General features: G+C 40.4%; 1 non-coding gene across 1 annotated transcript; it reads right to left on the reverse strand.

The window, feature by feature from the left end:
• Positions 1-9,178: 9,178 nt before the first annotated feature.
• Positions 9,179-9,285, reverse strand: LOC141650486 (small nucleolar RNA R71). The gene has a single exon (XR_012546515.1). It is a non-coding gene; the product is annotated as a small nucleolar RNA R71 (small nucleolar RNA).
• Between the last annotated feature and the right edge of the window lie 11,015 nt (positions 9,286-20,300).

Below are 20,300 nucleotides of genomic sequence, written 5' to 3' on the forward strand. Positions count from 1 at the left end.
AAGGCATTTCTACCATGCTATCCGGCATATTAATCAAAGATGCAAGTTTTGCAAGAGCATCCGCAAATTGATTCTCCTCTCGAGGTAGGTGTAGGTAGGTTACTTGATCGAAGAATTGGGTTACTTGGTCTATTCTGGCTTGATAAGGTGCTAAGCTTTCGCTTCGGATTTTCCAAGATCCCGTAATTTGGTTGATGATCAAAGATGAATCCTCATGTACTCGAAGATTCTTGATGCCTAAACCTACTGCCACTTGCAATCCGATGAGACAAGCTTCGTATTCTGCAGCGTTATTTGTCACCTCGAAATCGAGTTTGACAGAGATTGGTGTATGCTCGCCTTCAGGAGAAATGAGCAACACTCCTATTCCAAATCCTCTTAAGTTCGATGATCCATCAAAATAGAGGTCCCAGGAGTCTACATCCGTATGGAGTATATCCTCATCCGGAAACGACCAGGTGTCTATCATTTGTGTATCGTTAATGGGATTTTCTACGAAGAATTCGGCAACGGCGCGCCCCTTTATAACTTTCAGAGGAACATACTTGAGATCGAACTCTGAGAGCATCAAAGTCCATCTTGCTAAACGTCCATTGAGAACGGGTTTCTCGAAGAGGTATTTGACAGGATCCATTTTGGAGTATATTTTGACGGAGTAGCTAAGCATGTAATGGTGTAGCTTCTTTGTTGCCCACACAAGAGCGAGGCATGACTTCTCGAGTGGCGTGTATTTGCACTCGTACTCCAAGAACTTCTTACTAAGGTAGTAGATAGCTCTTTCTTCTTTTCCTACGGTTTGAGCTAGCATGGCGCCCATGGCCGTTTCAGTTACTGTGAGATATAAACCAAGAGGTTGATCTCGTTGAGGTGGCATGAGCACTGGTGGTTTGGCTAGTATTTCCTTGATTATGTCGAAAGCCTTCTGACAGTCGTCATCCCACATGGTGTGATCTGTTTTCTTTAACTTCTTGAAGATAGGTTCGCAGATCATGGTGAGTTTCGATATGAATCGACTTATGTACTGCACCTTGCCTAGGAACCCTCTAACTTCTTTCTCCATTTGAGGTTGCGGCATTTCGATTAGAGCTTTGATTTTGGCAGGGTCTATTTCTATACCTCGTTGGCTAACAACGTATCCCAGGAGTTTACTAGATGTTACTCCGAATGCGCATTTTTGAGGATTGAGCCTCTTGTTGTACTTCCGTAGCCTTGAGAAGAATTTGCGAAGGTTCGCAATGTGCCTCTCCCTTTCCTTTGACTTGACAATCATGTCATCTACGTATACCTCAACTTCTTTATGCATCATGTCATGTAAGAGCGTAGTTGCGGTGCGTTGGTATGTAGCTGCGGCGTTGATTAACCCAAACGGCATAACCGTGCAGCAATAAGTTCCCCATTGAGTGACGAAGGCGGTCTTATGCATATCTTCTATGGCCATTTTGATCTAGTTATATCCTGCGTATCCATCCATGAAGGATAGTAACGCGTGATCTGCTGTATTATCCACCAATATGTCGATATGTGGTAGAAAAAAATCATCCTTGGAACTCGCTTTGTTTAAGTCTCTAAAGTCAACACAAACACGGATTCTCCCATCCTTTTTGGGTACGGGTACTATGTTAGCTACCCAGTCTGAGTACTCGGAAACTTTGATGAACCCGGCTTTGAATTGTTTATCGACTTCTTCTTATTCTGTCCTCATTCGACGAAGCTTCTGTTTCACGGGTTTGAAACCTGGTTTGATTGGGATTCTATGCTCTGCGATGTCCCTGTCGATCCCTAGCATGTTTTTGTAGGACCAAGCAAAAACGTCTTTGAACTCATGCAGGAGGTCTATGAAACAGGCCCTTTCGGTAGGGCTCAGGGTCGTCCCTATCCTAAGTTCTTGGGGTTCTAGTTCGGTTCCTACGTTGATGGGTTCAGTGTTTTCTATTACTGGTCCACCTTCCCCCTCTTGTAGTATTTCCTTGGCTATGTAGGGAGGTATTTCAATTGAGTCTGGGTCTGGGTCATCCTCATCATCATCGTAAACATAATTGCATTCAAGATAACACGAAGAGTAAGCAGAACCTGATTTATTCATATTAAAATTTGAGAAAAGTTGAAACAAAGAAGCCATTTGATCTGTAGTCACTGGCGGTAAAGGGATAGCCGATGGGACATTTCCCGAACTACTGTTACTACTTGACACTAAGCTAGGAGAAATAAGGGGAGTGGGAATGACGACAAGAGGAGACTCTCTAGGAACTTCTCTAGACTCCGACTCTGACTCCGACTCTGACTCTGACTCTAATTCATCGTCTTCTGGTTCTCCTTTGAACATCTCTCCTTCTCCAGTGGTGAGCTTGAAGAGTCTTCCTTGATTGTTGGTCCACTTGATCGATTTTCTCCATCCTTTCTGCTGATTGGTGTTGGTTTCTGTAATTAACGCGGTAGGGTTTAAGTTATCGTCTTGAAGTATCATGGTAATGATCTCATCCTGCGCGGCTTTAACAAATCGATCTTCTCCAAATAGTAGACTCACAGCTTGTTCGTCTAAGCAAGGTGCTTGACGAGTCTTGACGGTAGGAACCGCTTCTGGAGGAATGAAGTAGCAATCGTGAAAGATCTAGATTCCGGCTAGCTTCCTTTCGAGATAGTGCCAAGGCTCGGAAAATCCGTGAAAGATATATTGACTTCCTTCCCTAACGAAGTATCCATTTAGGGTAGGGAGGTAGGGTCGCATTTGGATTCCCACATTCTTACGGTTTTGGGCTTGAGCGAGCATCTCGAGAACTTCCTCTTTAGTGGGTTTGTATCCTAGTCCAAGGGGTATTCTTTGTGAGTTGCCCTCTTTGTAAGGTGCAAAGGTGTTCCTTCGGATAGGATTCAAAGGCATTCCCGGGAAGTATCCCTGGGTTTTGAGTATGTGGTTGACCACTAAGTTAGAGTAGGGATTGAAGTATAAGGGTGCCAACTCACTTTCTATGACATTTATGATATGGAAGCCCCCAAGTTTATGTACTGGATCTGCAAGGACTTGATTACTTGACTTCTTTTCGATTATTGCCTTGATGGGTGACGAAGTGATCGTCACCACCTTACCATTTAGTGGGATTTTGATTTTCTGGTGGAGTGTGGATGTTACTGCTTTGGAAGCGTGAATCCAGGGTCTTCCCAGAAGTATGTTAAAGGATGCCTTAATGTCCACTATTTGGAAATTAACCTTTCGCTCAATTGGCCCTGTGGCTATGGTTAGGTTAACAAGTCCTACTACCTTTCGTCGTGTACCATCATATGCGCGAACACCTTGATTGGTAGGGGTCCAATCCGACTCTTTCATGCCCAACTTGTATGCTGTCTTCAAGGGTATGACATTGACTGCGGAGCCATCATCTACCAAAGTCATTGGCACATTCTTCTTTAGGCAAATGACAGTGATATAAAGAGCCAAATTATGACTAGCACCAAAGGGTGGCAAATCTTCATCCGAGAAAGTAATAGGATTACTTAGCTTTGGTGATTCTTGGAAGACCAAGTTGACCACGTCATCGGGTGTGGAGTTATGTGCCACATTTAGTTTGGCCAAGGCTTGCAGTAAAGCTTGGCGATGTGGGAATGAGCTTGCCACTAGTTGCCAGACTGAAAGATCAGCCTTTGTCTTCTGTAGTTGCTTTAGCAAATGGTCAGTAGAGCCATCTTCGTTATCATTTGGTGTGACCACATTGGTTGGACCGTTCGCTATGGGATTATTTTGAGAAATGCTTTGGTATGGGCGTCCCGAACGAGTAAGGTGGTCTACATCTTGGTCTTCACAATTTTTGACTATTTCCTCACTGACTTTGACTAAGTAGTGCTCGGTGAGATACTCATCTTCATCATCATCGGCCCATATTCCATTGATGGCAGCGAGTTCCCTCATTCTCATGATTTCAGCCTCTAATTGGATAATTTGATCGACTAGTTCATCAACCGTGGCTACTACTTCTCGCATTGTAGTGTTTTGAGAGAAGACTAGTGGTGCACGTTCTTTAGGTGTGGCGTTGGGACTACGTAGGGCTGCCACTGCATTCTCTAGTTCCATGACTTGCCTATTCACACTCTTTTCCCATACAATGAAATCAGTGATGGTTGGGGAAATGGTAGAGTAGTTCCCTTCACTCTCTATTGGATGAATTTCATCTTTGACTAGAGAAATGAGGTGTGAACAATCTATGGTAGATTCTTCACTTGTAGTCACTAGAATTCCAAGAGGATTCTGAGTGTTGTTAAGCTTACCTCCAGGCGGTATAGGTAGGCGACCGTCTTCAATCATGTCTTGAAGTACATTTTTCAGTTTGTAGCACTTCTCTGTATCATGTCCCTTACCTCTATGGTATTCGCAGTACGAATTCTCATCCTAGAACTTGGATTTCTTTTCTGGTTCGGGTGTAGGGCCTATGGGTTGAAGTTTACCCAGTTTCATTAGCCTTTTTAGATCATTGGCATATGTGTCCCCAAGATTTCCGAATTTCCTTGGTGGGGTATTCTTTTTAGATGGCTCGAGAAGATTAACCTCATTGGTTTTGCTAGTAGCGCCGTAAGAACGACTTGTTGAGCCTTGATATCCACGACCTGTCGTTTTGGACAAGAGCCCTTTACGGATGTCATCTTCGATCCTTGTTCCTAGTACGGTCAAGTCTTTGAAGGTCTTAATGTTTTGATACCTTAAATGACTTGCATAGATGGGCTTTAGGTTGTCCAAGAATTTCTCCACAAGGGTAGCTTCATCCGGACGTTCAACAAGTTGAGTACTAGTCTTCCTCCACCTACTTAGGAAGTCGGTAAAACCTTCTTTGTCATTTTGGGTAAGAACCTCTAAAGTGCGCATGTTGACTTGGATTTCAGCATTATCCGCATATTGTTTGGCAAAATCAATTGCGGCATCATCCAAGGTAGCGATCTTCTTATGTTCTAGCGAATAGAACCATTGTTTTGGGATGGTGTCAAGAGATGAAGGAAAGATCCTTAAGAACATCTCGGGTTTAATGCCTTTGATAGACATGTAATCCTTGAAAGCACGGATATGGTTCAAAGGGTTTTCATGCCCCTTGAATTTAGGGATATCCGTCATGTTGAAGTTGGTTGGCAACTTGGAACTCACGGCTTCATATTTGCAATTATTTTCCCTATAAATGTCATCCCCTTAGAGATACATCAATTGTTCCTCCAAGTATTGGAGTCGTTTCACAGCTGCAGTCATACCTATGGGAGGGTTTTCGTCCCCGAAGTTGTTCACAAATTCATCAGACACTTCACTTTCTCGAGGAGGCATCCTTGTTTCAACGGCATATATTCGGCCCTCAATTGTGTCAAGGCAATCATACACTTGGTCTTGAGTAACTTGGAGACGAGCTAGCGCGGTTAGGATTTGATCATTACCATTCTGGAGTTGATTGAAGTTCACGTCGCTTGTTTCAGGCATCTTGGAAACTGAATAAGAGATCGACGACGAATCAAAACACGATCGACCATTCTAGCACACTTACTTGAAAAGGAATGTTTTGACTCGAGAAGTGGGAGTGTGCCACTTGTGTCAAGTGAGTTTTGAGAAAATGACAAAGTTTGAAAATGTTGGTCCTAGTCAACTTTAGTGTAGTTGTAGGAGTGGACTCGAAGTGAGGTTTTGAAGTGGGTGCCGAATTTTGACTCGAAAATTTGACAGAGTTTCGAGTGGTTTTGCGCTAACGTTAGGCCTAAGTTCGAAATCTTTATATTTGAAAAAGGATTTTGATTTTTTACAAAAATCGTCATGGTTTTGTTTAGAAATGGTGATCACATAAGGTACAAGCAAGCATTATAACGGGATGCTGAGTGCATTTAAAAGGGTTTTGGTTTAAAGGCTGGGTTTCCATACCGAACAATCAAACCCAAAGTCTGTGAAGAGGTGATGTGACCATTATTTGAGCATATTTAGTCCCCGAATTAGCCTTGTTCCCATGCTTTTTAGTGCATATTTAGGTCATTTATTGTCTTTAGTCCTTTGTTTTGCATATTCTTTGAGGTTTTGTTCCCTTGGTAGGAAAGGAGTGCAAACCTTGCATTTTCATGGCAAAATAGAGCTAAATTGATTGAATTCAATGACCAAGCATCAAAGAGAAGACAAGACTAGAAGGCCTTTGTACATATTATAGTAGTTGGGCAATGATGAGAAAAGATCCTTGCATCTCCGACAAGATCCCCGAGGATTGTTGGAAGAAGGAGGAAGAAAAGAAGAAAGGAAGAGGCTGACCCAGAATCCGAGCGGATTGCCCTCGGGACGCCCGTCCAAGACCAGGAATCCGAGCGTCTTTGCCAGAGGGACGCCCGTCCAAAAACGCCACAATCCGCCCGTCCAGCCAGACAATCCGCTCGTCCAACAAGGCCACAATCCGCTCGTCCCGTGCCTTGGACGCTCGGATTGTTTTACAGCAACTTTCCATTTTCTCCTTGTTCTATGAAGGATGCGCATATCTCGGAAAGACCGGCAAAAAGGAGACTCGCATATTTTTCTGAGAGGAGCGATTCCTCAAGGACTTAATCGTCATTTAAGCCCTTAGTAAACCCTAATTTGTGTACCTAATCCCCACTATAAATACCCCATTAGTCTAATTAGATAATCATGTTCTTCTTATCAATTCCTAGTGTAGTTTATATCATTCTAATCTCCTCTTAATCTTGTAATCTACTTTTAATCAAGTCTTAATACAAATCTCATTTCCTTAATCTCTCTTTTGTTCATCTTTTATTTTTGGGTAATTGAAGATTATTTGGGTTATTATTGGGAGATTGACAACCTTCCAATCAATCATCAAGTACTTATATTATTCTTTGCTTTATTATTGGAATCATTAGTAGGTATAATTCTCTTAATCCCTTTTTAATCATTGTTAATTATCTTCATTTATTCATCATGTCTTGCTTTGTTAATGTGATTGACAACCTTGTTAACATGCTAAACTTGATAATGAGTGAGTAGTTTCTTTAACTAGGGTTAATGGGTAATTAGGGGAAACCAACATGGGGGATGATTCATGCTTAATTTAATATGTTTTCATAGTTTATTTGCTTGCTTGTTGTGATCTCAACTTATGCACATGTTATGTTTGATGAAATGCGAGCCTATGAATCCTTGCATTTTTTACCCATCACTTATCTTTTCAATGAGACTTGTAAGACATAAACCAACTCGAGTCTCATTACACCATGCATATAGTTGAGTAGGGAGGATTAAGTCGACTTGTAGGTGTTGTACAATCTAATCGATTCGGCTCCGGGACCCAAACCTTCCTAGGATTGTAAGATATAAACCAACTCGATCCATCACAACAATAATTGCTTGCTTATAATTTGAGAATATGTTTGTATGATCAATTCCCATGAATCCCCTATGACCCCATGACACCCTAGTGCCTTTTATCAATTGTTTACATCCCTTTTCATCATCTTGCTTGTTTACTTACATTGTTATTTAGTTTAGTGATCTTCTACTTCAAACCCCAAATTGTGACACCTCTAGACACCGCTACTTACAATTGAAAATTTCACTTCAATACCCGTCCCTTGGGATCCGACCTTTACTTGCCTCTTTACTAATAGTAGAGTTATTTGTGAAGTTATAAATATTGTTTTGGTCTAGGTGTTCCTAACGACAAGTACCAAAAACTAAACCTCCAATTGAGTACGACCAAAAATGGCGCCGTTGCCGGGGACGGTGTTAATTTGATTTAGATTTTCTTAAATTGTTATTAGTTGTGTCTTTCTTTGCCTTGGGGAAGTAAAACATAAGAATTGCATTTTTACATATGTAATTTTTTTTTTTAATTTATGTATTTATAAATATATATATATATATATTAATTATGTTTATCTTACTTCTTCATCTTGCTTCTTCATTGTTTTAGTAACTAATTATGCGAACAATACTTAAACAAATAACATAATGGTCGATAAAAACACATATATGCAAAAGAAATAAATAGAAAAAGAAAATAATGACGATGACAGTGACGGCGAGATTTACCTGATAAATACAGAACGTAATAGACGATGAAATCACAATGACGGCGAGAAGATAAAGCGACGATGAGAAAGAGAGAAATAGAGAAAGAGAGAAAGAGAGTGTGTATGTGTTTTGTGTTTGTTTGTCTGCTGTGTTTGTGTTTGTGTATTAAGGGTTGTGTTTTGTGGCTGCAGCAGACTTTTGTTTGTGTGGTTTATAGTATGGAAGGTATTGACAACGGTTATTAAACAACAACCGTTGTGAAATATGTTTTAACAACGGTTGTAAAAAACACCCGTTGTCAAATATGTTTTAACAACGGGTTTCAAAAGTAACCGTTGTGATTACTTTTCACTAACTTTGCGCCAATTTTGCGCCAAATTATTAACAACGGTTCCGCATGTGTGACCCGTTGTTAAAAATAATAACAACGGTTTTTATAACTATACCCGTTGTAATTGATTTTAGTAAAATTCGCGCCATACATTCTACAACGTCTATTGTGATTTTCGTGAATAATCGTTGTTAAAGGGGCGTTGTAGTTGCCTAAATTTGTAGTAGTGTTTGTTCTAATTGTTTTCAAGTTGTTTGATATTTTGCATGTCTAGAAGATCACAAGGTAACTTGTTACCCTTTGATCACGAAATTGAAAGAACCTTGACAAACAATAAAAGACTTGCTAGAGGAACTTTGAGAGGTATTGGTGAGGTTGTAGATATTCAACCAAATACTATTGAGTTCGTCAACCCTTTTGCAAGAGAAGGTGAGGAGAACCCAACACAAAATCCAACACAAAATCAACCCACAATGCCTAAATTTTCATCACATTCCATACCACTCGAGGAGAACCTACCCAATGGTACTCCCACACCACAACACTTGACCGGAAATTTTATTGCCAAATCAGCATTTATCCAATTAGTCAAAAGAAGCCAATTTGGGGGGATGCCTAGTGAAGACCCTCATTCTCACATGGAGACTTTTTGTGAGTATTGTGATGCGATTTCACAAACCGGTGTAACTCAAGACAAAATTCGATGGGTCTTATTCCCTTTTTCTCTAATTGGCACCGCAAAACAATGGTTGAAAGGCCTTGATAAGGCTACTCTCGGAATTGACTCTTGGAAGAAATTGGCTCTAGCTTTCTACAAAAAGTTCTACCCACCGGAAAAGACTAACATGCTAAGAGCTCAAATTACGGGTTTTAAGCAAAGAGATGAAGAATATTTGTATGAAGCTTGGGAGCGGTTCAAGGGAATTTGTCGCTCATGTCCTCATCATGGACTTAGCGAATGGTTATTGGTACAACAATTTTGGAGTGGTCTTTATGAAGACTCATGAAACATACTCAACATGGGATCAAATGGTATGTTCACCGAAGTTGACGATAATCAAACTTGGAACAAGATTGAGGAAATGGCGGTCCATAATTCACAATATAGTAGACCTCGCAAGGCTACTAAAGGAGGAAAGCATGAAGTGGACTCTATTACTCAATTGGGTGCTCAAATTCGTTCTCATATTGATACCATAAACTTGAAATTTGAGAACACAATGGCTAAACTTTAAGAAGCCTCAAAATCACCAAAGTAACATGTTAATGCCACGACGGCATCTTCATCAATCCCAAGTGGGATATGTGAGAATTGTGGAACTTTGGGACATGACCAAAGTGAATGTAGGGGAACAAATGAACAAGTGAATGCTTTTCAAGCATACAAGAGTGGTACCCCTTATTCCAATTATTACAATGAAAACACCAAATTCCACCCAAATCTCTCCTACAAAAGCCAAAATGTTCAAAACCTTCAACCAACATACACCCCACCTCCTATGAGAAACCAAAATCAAAGACCCTTTTACAACCAAAACCGAGGTTACCAAAACCAAACTCCATACAATCAACAAAATGACCAAGGTTTTGATGTTCAAAAAGCGGTCCTCCAAATGCAAAAGAATCAACAAGAGTTTTTCACTCAAATGCAAAAGGATAGTCAAGCAAAGGACATCACCATCAACAACATCCTAGCCCACACCAAAATGCTGGAAACCCAATTGACCCAACTAGCATCTTCAAGTTCTCAAAGACAAAAGGGGCAATTACCACCTCAAAGTAATCCCCCAAGACATGAAATGGTTAGTGTCATTCACTTGAGGAGTGGTACGAGGTATGAAGGACGAAAGAAGCAAGTTGAGGATGAAGTTGTGGAAGCTAGTGACAAAGAAGAAGTTGTGTGAAACTCCAAGGATGGAGAACCATCAAAAGAAGAATTTTCAAAGAAAAGTGAAGACAAGGCCAAGGAGAAGGAACCCATTGTGATTAAACTTCCTTTTCCAAGTCGTCAATCTAAGCCCAAATTTGATGACCAACTTGGAAAATTTATGGAAATTGTGAAGAATTTGGAAGTCTCAATTCCTTTCACGGAATTAATCAATCATGTGCCGGCCTATGCAAAGTACATGAAGGACATCCTTACGAAAAAGAAGTCGATCCGGAAGCTTGAAACTATCGCCTTCACTAAGGTGAGTAGTGCAATCCTTCAAGGGAGTTCACCTCCGAAACTCAAGGATCCGGGAAGCTTCTCAATACCGTGTACCATTGGCGGCACAACGATCAACAAAGCCCTATGTGATCTAGGGGCTAGTGTGAGTGTTATGCCATATTCGGTGAGTAAAAGGTTAGGGATGGGAGAGCTTAAATGTATCAACATCACACTCCAAATGGCCGATAGATCGACGAAGACACCGTTAGGGATATGGGAAGATGTTCCCGTAAGAGTTGGGAAATTTTTCATCCCGGTGGACTTTGTCATTGTTGACATGGAAGAAGACTCCAATATTCCAATCATTCTAGGTAGACCTTTCTTGCACACCGCGGGTGCGGTGATAGATGTGAAACATGGAGAGCTTACTCTAGAAGTGGGAGATGAGAGCGTAACTTTAAATATTGACAAAACCATGAGAGCTCCCCGTTTGCATGAACCATGTTTTATGGTTGATCACTATAGCCGGAAGGATGATGGGAAGAAGTCAGAATTCCAATGGAAAAAGAAAGTTGATGATGATCCATCAAAAGAGCAAGAGAATAGCAACAAAGAGAGCTTGAAAAGCTCACCCATGACAAGCGAAGAGGATGGCCTTGTTGGCCAAATCAAGAAAGAAGGAGAGTTGTCTCTATCAACTCAAGAGATTTTTAATGATCAAGTAGACGAAGTTTGCGGTCTTTGGGATGATAAGTCTGAAGGGATTTTCAATCCCTATATTGGCAACGTTATCGATCAAGACCATCATGAAGGACAACAAGTGCAAAGGTCTATTGAGGATCTTTATCATGACAATGAACAAGCCTTCGACTACTTTTTCAAGGTGTTGAGTAACATCAACAACACCTTGAACATGCCCCCATGACATCTCACTAAGGATGAGAGTTTTGTGGAGTCCTCTCCAAACCACCATTTGTAAATATTCTAACTCCCTAACTTGCATTTTAATTCTTACGTTGCATTTTTGTCATTTTTGGATTTTTGTGCCTTGATCAAGATATTCATCATTTTTGAGAGAAGTGAGGGAGGGACTAATGATTTTATTAATGTGTAGTGCTTTAACTTAGTGTGGGGATAACAATTGCCTAGGCTATTCATGCCTTTGTAGTGCCCCTACAATGAAGAACACGGGATTTGAAGAATGAAAATGACATGGGTTATGCAAGTGCACAGATGGACCTGAATCCGGGTAGACCAGGAGGAATCCGAGCGGCTTAAGGGTAATCCGCTCGTCATGCAGGAATCCGAGCGTCTGAGGAGGAATCTGGTCATCTAAATGAGCTGCAAAAATCAAAAAAATTTGGTCTGTAAGAGAATACGAGAGTCCAAGCTAAGAAGACGCTCGTCTGAAACTGGCCGCTCGTCTTTGTAGAAAGACGCTCATCTTTCTGCCAGTGCACGTTAAGCAGAGTTCCTGTAAGAGAATCCGCTCGTCTTTGAGGAAAGCCGCTCATCCCACATTCAGAATCCGCTCGTCTTCACTGAAAGACGCTCGTCTTAAGGCGAGTTTTCCTAAAGCCCATTTGAGCAGAATCCGAGCGTCCCGACGGGAATCCGCTCGTCTTTCCCCCGCTGTTTTGAATTTTTCGGGTATTTTAAACCCCCTTCCCACATTCATTTCATTCATTCAAACATTCAAACACTACCCATAAACCCCAAAACTCTCATCCTCTCCATCACCAAAAACAAGATTTCCTCAACCAAATTCAACAAAAACAAATCAAAACATCCTCACAACAACAATTAATCACTCCTTTTACAAAATCAATTAATTCAAACACCAAAATCTTCAACCTTTGAGTCGATTTTTGAAATACAAAGCAACATCCTTTCATCTTGAATCGATTTGAGCATAATTAAAAATTGAAGATTTTCAATCTTTTCTTGGTGTAATCAACAATGGCAAGAACAAAAGGAGCAACAAATACACTCAAAGCAAAGACACTTTCAAAAAGGCAACAACTCCTTCAAGCAAAGAAAGCTTCAATGGCTATGGTGGTTTTTAATGCAAACTTGGAAGTTCAACAACAAGATCCTCCCTTGGAAGCTACAACATCAACAACTCCGGAAATCGCTCAATTATCCAACTATCCGGAGGTAATTTTCATTTCCGACTCCCATAGGGATACATTTGCCAAGTATGCTAAGAAAGCCATTTTGCCCACCAAATTCATTTGTGAAGATGCCTTGAACAAATTGGGTGTCCTTGAACAAACAAAAGCTTTCTTTGAAGCCATAGGATTGGGTAAATTATTTACCATGAGAGAATTGACATACCCCTCCCTTACCTTGGAATTCATAAGGGAATGTTGAAGAACAAGAGGCTAATGAAGATGATGAAGAAAGTGAGCAAGATCAAGGAAGTGAAGATGGGAGTGGAGATGATTCCACATCTATGGAGGAAAATGATGACAATGACGATATGATGGAGGATTGGCAAACCTTGGAGGCTCCTACACTCTTATGGTTTGTCTACTTCTTTTGTTTTCTTTATTTTATCTTGATCATAGTCTTGAGAGTCCTAGCAACACGGAGGACTAACACCTTGGCTCCATTAAGGTGTTCTTTTTATTGTTCCCACATGAAAAATCCAAAATGACAATTCATTGTTTCATGCATTGCATTTCGTGTGCATGAACTACCCCGAAATTTAAGACATTAGAAATAATGTCTATTTTGGTTTAGGGAAGTACATGCATACGCATCGGGAGGTAATCTAAATTACACTCTCCACCATAACAAAAACCCATGCATCATGTAGTGTAGCTTAGTATAGCTTGCATTTAGTTTAGAAATCATGCATCATACTTGCATAATTTCCTATCATATAGGCCATTGAGGACAATGCCCATACTAGTGTGGGAATGGGAAATTCTAACTTGACCTTTATTCAAAAATCAAAAAAAAATTGAAAAATTGAAAATCCAAAAACAAGTTCATTTCCTTTGTAGTGTAGTCTTGTATATATTGTGTTTATCTATCCTTGTTCACATTGATTGACTACGCCACATCCGAGACATGAGGATATTGAAGACCGCATGGTATGATCTTTCCAATCTCCTTTTTCCTCTTTATGTTAATGACTATGTGGCTTTATTTTGATTGATGCGGTATAAACAATGTGAATTTAGGATTGCATTTAGATTATTTGGCATATTAGTTAATAGAATCATATGCATTAGGATGTATATATGTTAGTTGCATCATGGCATATAGTTGCATGTTAGAAAAATTTTGTGAAACCGTCTACTTGGGAAGTTTGACAAGTGTATATAGGCCTTAGTAGATGCTTTTTCTTCTTAAGACTTTGCTTGTTAGAATACTTGTAAAACACCCTAGGATGTGTCATGCTAGTATCCTTTGACCCATGGATTAAGGCCTAGTCAAGAGTACCTTGTGGTGTGATAACTCCTTGGCTACCGTTTATTCCAAGGTGACCCTTGAAACCATGCAACCATCATTCATCCATGTTCTACCATATTTTTGTCATCAATGGGAATGGGTACAAAAAGAAATTGTTCAAAATATGAGTTCAAGAAATGAAAAGAAAAGAAAAGAAAAAGTTTGCAAATGCATCAAAAGAAAAGAGGAGTAACAAAAAAAATAGACTCCTATGCTTAAAAAATAAGGCACCCTCGTTACTAATTGGGGTGACTTTGAAAATGTTCAAAAGAAAATGCAAAAAGTGAAAAGTTGTCAAGCATTGAAATGCCAAAAATCAAAAGAAATGGCAAAAGAAAGTGTTCTCAAAGTGTTATATGCCACAAGAAATTGGGGGGAAAAACAACAACAAAAGCAAACTCCCAAATGAAACTAAAATATCTATCGATCCCTTTATCCATCGTATCCATTTTTGTGCATGGTAGAGAGGGGACGACCCTTCTTCTTGTCTAGGCAAGAGGGGGAATTCCTCGATCCTCCAGTGTTTCTAACACCATAGGGAGTCTACTCTTGACAAAAGCATTTAACGATTGAGGACAAAGGTACCCTAGCTTGACACAACTTGGAGGTGATTTATTGGTATCCTTCTAGGCTTAGTAATTTGAAGAAATTGCATCTATGAAGGAGTGTGTACCCTTGAATTGCTTCCCTTTTAGATAATTTCCGCCACTTAGATGAGGAAAGTGGCTATTCTTTTGTAGAGGCATCCATTACTTGATTTTGTGTGCTTTAATGTTTGGATGTGTCTCCATTTTGGCAAGACCCACCTTGCCTTGCAAGAAGGCATCCTACCTCATGGCTGTCTTATTGTGAGTTGAAGGGGCGGAGTGAGACCCGCTAATTGTCTCAAATCGGCTATGCTATTAGGTTAGTTTAAATAACGGTCCTAGTCTTTGTCACCTCTTTACTCGGGACGAGGAAAGGTTCGGTTTGGGGATATTTGATGTGACCATTATTTGAGCGTATTTAGTCCCCGAATTAGCCTTGTTCCCATGCTTTTTAGTGCATATTTAGGTCATTTATTGTCTTTAGTCCTTTGTTTTGCATATTCTTTGAGGTTTTGTTCCCTTGGTAGGAAAGGAGTGTAAATCTTGCATTTTCATGGCAAAATAGAGCTAAATTGATTGAATTTAATGACCAAGCATCAAAGAGAAGACAAGACTAGAAGGCCTTTGTACATATTATAGTAGTTGGGCAATGATGAGAAAAGATCCTTGCATCTCCGACAAGATCCCCGAGGATTGTTGGAAGAAGGAGGAAGAAAAGAAGAAAGGAATAGGCTGACCCAGAATCCGAGCGGATTGCCCTCGGGACGTCCGTCCAAGACCAGGAATCCGAGCGTCTTTGTCAGAGGGACGCCCGTCCAAAAACGCCAAAATCTGCCCGTCCAGCCAGACAATCCGCTCGTCCAACAAGGCCACAATCCGCTCGTCCCGTGCCTTGGACGCTCGGATTGTGTTACAGCAACTTTCCATTTTCTCCTTATTCTATGAAGGATGCGCATATCTCGAAATGACCGGCAAAAAGGAGACTCGCATATTTTTCTGAGAGGAGCGATTCCTCAAGGACTTAATCGTCATTTAAGCCCTTAGTAAACCCTAATTTGTGTACCTAATCCCCACTATAAATACCCCATTAGTCTAATTAGATAATCATGTTCTTCTTATCAATTCCTAGTGTAGTTTATATCATTCTAATCTCCTCTTAATCTTGTAATCAACTTTTAATCAAGTCTTAATACAAATCTCATTTCCTTAATCTCTCTTTTGTTCATCTTTTATTTTTGGGTAATTGAAGATTATTTGGGTTATTATTGGGAGATTGACAACCTACCAATCAATCATCAAGTACTTCTATTATTCTTTGCTTTATTATTGGAATCATTAGTAAGTATAATTCTCTTAATCCCTTTTTAATCATTGTTAATTATCTTCATTTATTCATCATGTCTTGCTTTGTTAATGTGATTGACAACCTTGTTAACATGCTAAACTTGATAATGAGTGAGTAGTTTCTTTAACTAGGGTTAATGGGTAATTAGGGGAAACCAATATGGGGGGATGATTCATGCATAATTTAATATGTTTTCATAGTTTATTTGCTTGCTTGTTGTGATCTCAACTTATGCACATGTTATGTTTGATGAAATGCGAGCCTATGAATCCTTGCATTTTTTACCCATCACTTATCTTTTCAATGAGACTTGTAAGACATAAACCAACTCGAGACTCATTAGACCATGCATATAGTTGAGTAGGGAGGATTAAGTCGACTTGTAGGTGTTGTACAATCTAATCGATTCGGCTCCGGGACCCAAACATTCCTAGGATTGTAAGATATAAACCAACTCGATCCATCACAACAATAATTGCTTGCTTATAATTTGAGAATATGTTTGTATGATCAATTCCCATGAATCCCCTATGACCCCATGACACCCTAGTGCCTTTTATCAATTATTTACATCCATTTTCATCATCTTGCTTGTTTACTTACATTGTTATTGTAGGGTAATATCCGTATAATACCCTTTAATTATAGGATTATAACGCAAAATTTACATGTGATTATAGTCATAAAACGAAAAACATAATGAAACGATAAAGATATAGAAATAACCTTCGGTCCTAGTGCAAAAGGCAATGAGAGATCAAGTTAGATCTCCTCCTAATCGTTGCACCCAAGATGTCCGAGTAATGCCCTTGTGCTAGAGAGAATCCCCTAATTGCCTTGCAATATCGAGGGGATTGTTTTGTGAGTTTGTGTTGGATGAGAGATCCGGGATTCAGGAGGCACAATTCCCAAAACCCTAATTATTTTAGCAAAATGAATTAGGTTAGACAAGAGGAGAAGACTCCCCTTTTGTCTATGGGAGCCTCGGCCAAACCGAGTGAGAGGAGCCCAAATGGGCTTTTCATTTTCTCTTCACTTAAACTCGTGGTCCGGTCCATAACTCGCTAAGTGTATATGACGCGGTTTCATTATAAACTGTTATCGGTTATCGGAAATTAAGGCATCAACTAATAATACGGGTTAGTTGAGTTATTAATACATGTCCGACAAAACAGTATTGTATAATTATATTCAATATACATTTAATTAAATATAAAACGCTTATATTCAATTTTACAAATTAATTGCTTAATTCGCCTTAGCCATTTTTATTTAATCCGTATTAAATAAAATATCTCAACATCACATTTTAACTAATTATTAGTCAAATAACTCAGACTAACTGGTTAGTCAAAATTGGCATCTACATGACTGTATTTTCATACCGTCACATCACTCAAACGTATCCTATAGGTGTGACTTTTAGGGACCAGTTGATCACCGCCATCTGTATGACAATAACGTCAAACTTATCTAGCAAGCCAACCGTTATTGATAAACGTGGATCAACCGATTATGATACAAAGTATACCCTTTGATCCTTTTAGAGATTTATAAGTCCTTGCACTAAATGTTAAGGACACCAACCCCAACAAGCTCCCACTTGTCCGTACAAGTGTATGTGCAATGACGTTATCCGCACTAAGCTGGAGGACACGGCTCAACAAACTCCCACTTGTCCGTACAAGTGTATGTGCGATAACCGATTCTCATATTCATTTAAAATTTCTCCCACTCAATGTAAAACAATTTGCAGATCTGGATCCACAAAGGTCGTATTTTACAATCGATCTAGATCTAGAGTGGTTTCCCCGACTAGAGAGTAACTTAACTGATAAAACGAATCCGTATCCGAGCATGGCCATGCATTTCGATTCTGACTCCTCGAGTGGCCCCGAGAAATATCGAGTACCGATAAAGGCTGAATATTTCCTTCAACTCGAACTCCTTCCGATCTAAGCACAGCATGAAATGACCCAGAAACAATCTACTTGGCCCCCTGTTACGGATGACCGTGAGAAAGAAACCAAAGTCACCCAAAATCTGCCTTAGTCTCAAGAGACAGTCGATAGTCAAAAGAATCGACTCTTAAGATCACCATGGAGGTCCTATCCACGACCGGGCACCGAATGTTATAAAACATTTAGGACTCCACGTTGATGTCACAATTGTGTCCTACGAAATATCCGTATAAATCGCCTCTGTGATTGGTCAGTCAACCTGTTGACTTATGGCTAGTTGAACCCACCATCAACCAACGTCACAAAATAATTGCCAGAGTTATCAGCTCATGTGGGCAATTAAGGACTGAAAAAAAATATAATGTTCGTTCAGTTCACTTTGTGGTGTTCAAAATTTGTCGTACAAATCCACATGAAAAACAAAATATATATAAAATATCAAAACGATGATGTCGTATAGAGTACAAAAGGGAATGAATCTAATCCATAAAAGAGTACTACAACTTAGGAACACGTTTAATTCCCATGGAATTAACGTGCCCTTCATGCTTATCTTGTCGTAATGCTTTAGTGAGAGGATCTGCTATGTTATCATCTGTAGCAATCTTTTCTATCACTCGCCTTTTGCTCCACGTAATCCCGGATTAGATGAGCTTTCCGTTGTACATGTCTAGACTTGTTGCTAGACTTTGGCTCCTTAGCTTGGAAGATGGCACCACTATTGTCGCAATAGATGGTGATCGGGTCATTCGAACTAGGCACTACGGATAGCCCATGTAAGAATTGACGCATCCATATCGCTTCCTTTGTAGCTTCAGACGCGGCATAGTACTCGGACTCGGTCGTAGAATCTCTTTATGTGATTTGTTTCGAACTCTTCCGGTGATCTGCAGCGCCATTAAGAGTAAAAACGAATCCAGACCGAGATTTCGAGTCATCTCGATCCGTTTGGAAGCTAGCATCTGCGAACCGGTTCGCATAGCTTTTGTTCGCCTCCATAAGTCAATGCCCAATCTTTAGTCCTCCGTAGGTACTTAAGAATGTTCTTGACAGCCAACCAATGTGATTCACCTGGATCTTTGTTGGAATCGACTTGTCATACTCAATGCATATGCCACGTCGGGACGTGTGCATATCATGGCATACATGATAGATCCTATTGCCGAGGCATAAGGTATCCGTGCCATGCGCTCTTTTGCTTCCGGTGTCTCCGGTGTGCCGAGACTTGCTCAAATGCACCCCTGGAGACATAGGAAGGAACCCCTTCTTGGAGTTAGTCATGTTGAATCTCTCTAGGACTTTGTCTATGTAAGACTCCTGACTGAGAGATAGCATCCGTCGTGATCTATCTCGATAGATACGGATGCCTAGAATTCTTTGTGCCTCTCCCAGATCTTTCATCTGGAAATGGTTTTTCAACCATACTTTCACCGAAGTTAAGAGAGGTATATCATTCCCAATCGGGAGTATGTCGTCAACATACAATATTAGGAAGACAATCTTGCTCCCACTCGACTTGATATATAGACATGGTTCCTCGACCGATCGAGTAAATCCATTTTCTTTTATCACTTGGTCGAAGCGATGATTCCAACTCCTTGATGCTTGCTTAAGTCCATAAATGGAACGCTTAAGCTTGCACACTTTCTTAGGATGTCTTTGGATCGATGAAACCTTCGGGTTGTACCATGTACAACTCTTCCTCCAAAAAGCCGTTTAAGAAGGCGGTTTTCACGTCCATTTGCCAAATTTCATAGTCATGAAAAGCGGCAATCGCTAAGATAATCCGAATGGAACGCAACATGACTACGGGTGCAAAAATTTCATCGTAGTGCAAACCTGGCACTTGGGTGAAACCTTTAGCAACTAGTCGTGCTTTGTAGATATCTTGTTGACCTTCCACAGAATGCTTTATCTTGTAAAGCCATTTGCATTGAAGGGGACGAACCTTAGCAGGTAAGTCAACAAGATCCCACACGTTGTTCTCATACATGGAGTCCATCTCGGATTGCATGGCCTCAAGCCATAGCTTTGAGTCAGAACTGGTCATGGCACCTTTATAGGTTGCGGGTTCACTACTCGTTAAGAGTAGAATGTCATCTATGTCATGTTCCTCGACGGACCAATGTATCATGCGGAGGAATAGAGACTCTTCCCGACCTCCTAGGTTCCTCAGGAATATTTACCGCAGCCGGGATTGAAGGAATTGGTTCCTCCAATGGTTGCTCGGTGTTCGGTTCTGGAATCTCCGACAGGTCGAAGGTTCTATCACTCTTTGCATTCTCGAGAAATTCCTTCTCTAAGAATGTCGCACTAGCCGCAACAAAAACGCGTTGTTCGGTTGGCGAATAGAAGTAATGACCACGTGTTCCTTTAGGATAAACTATAAAGTATGTCTTGACCGATCGCGGGCCGAGCTTATCTTCAGGTCTCCACTTGACATAAGCCTCGCAGCCCCAAACC

Source organism: Silene latifolia, chromosome 3, assembly GCF_048544455.1.
Source record: "Silene latifolia isolate original U9 population chromosome 3, ASM4854445v1, whole genome shotgun sequence".
NCBI lineage: Eukaryota > Viridiplantae > Streptophyta > Magnoliopsida > Caryophyllales > Caryophyllaceae > Silene > Silene latifolia.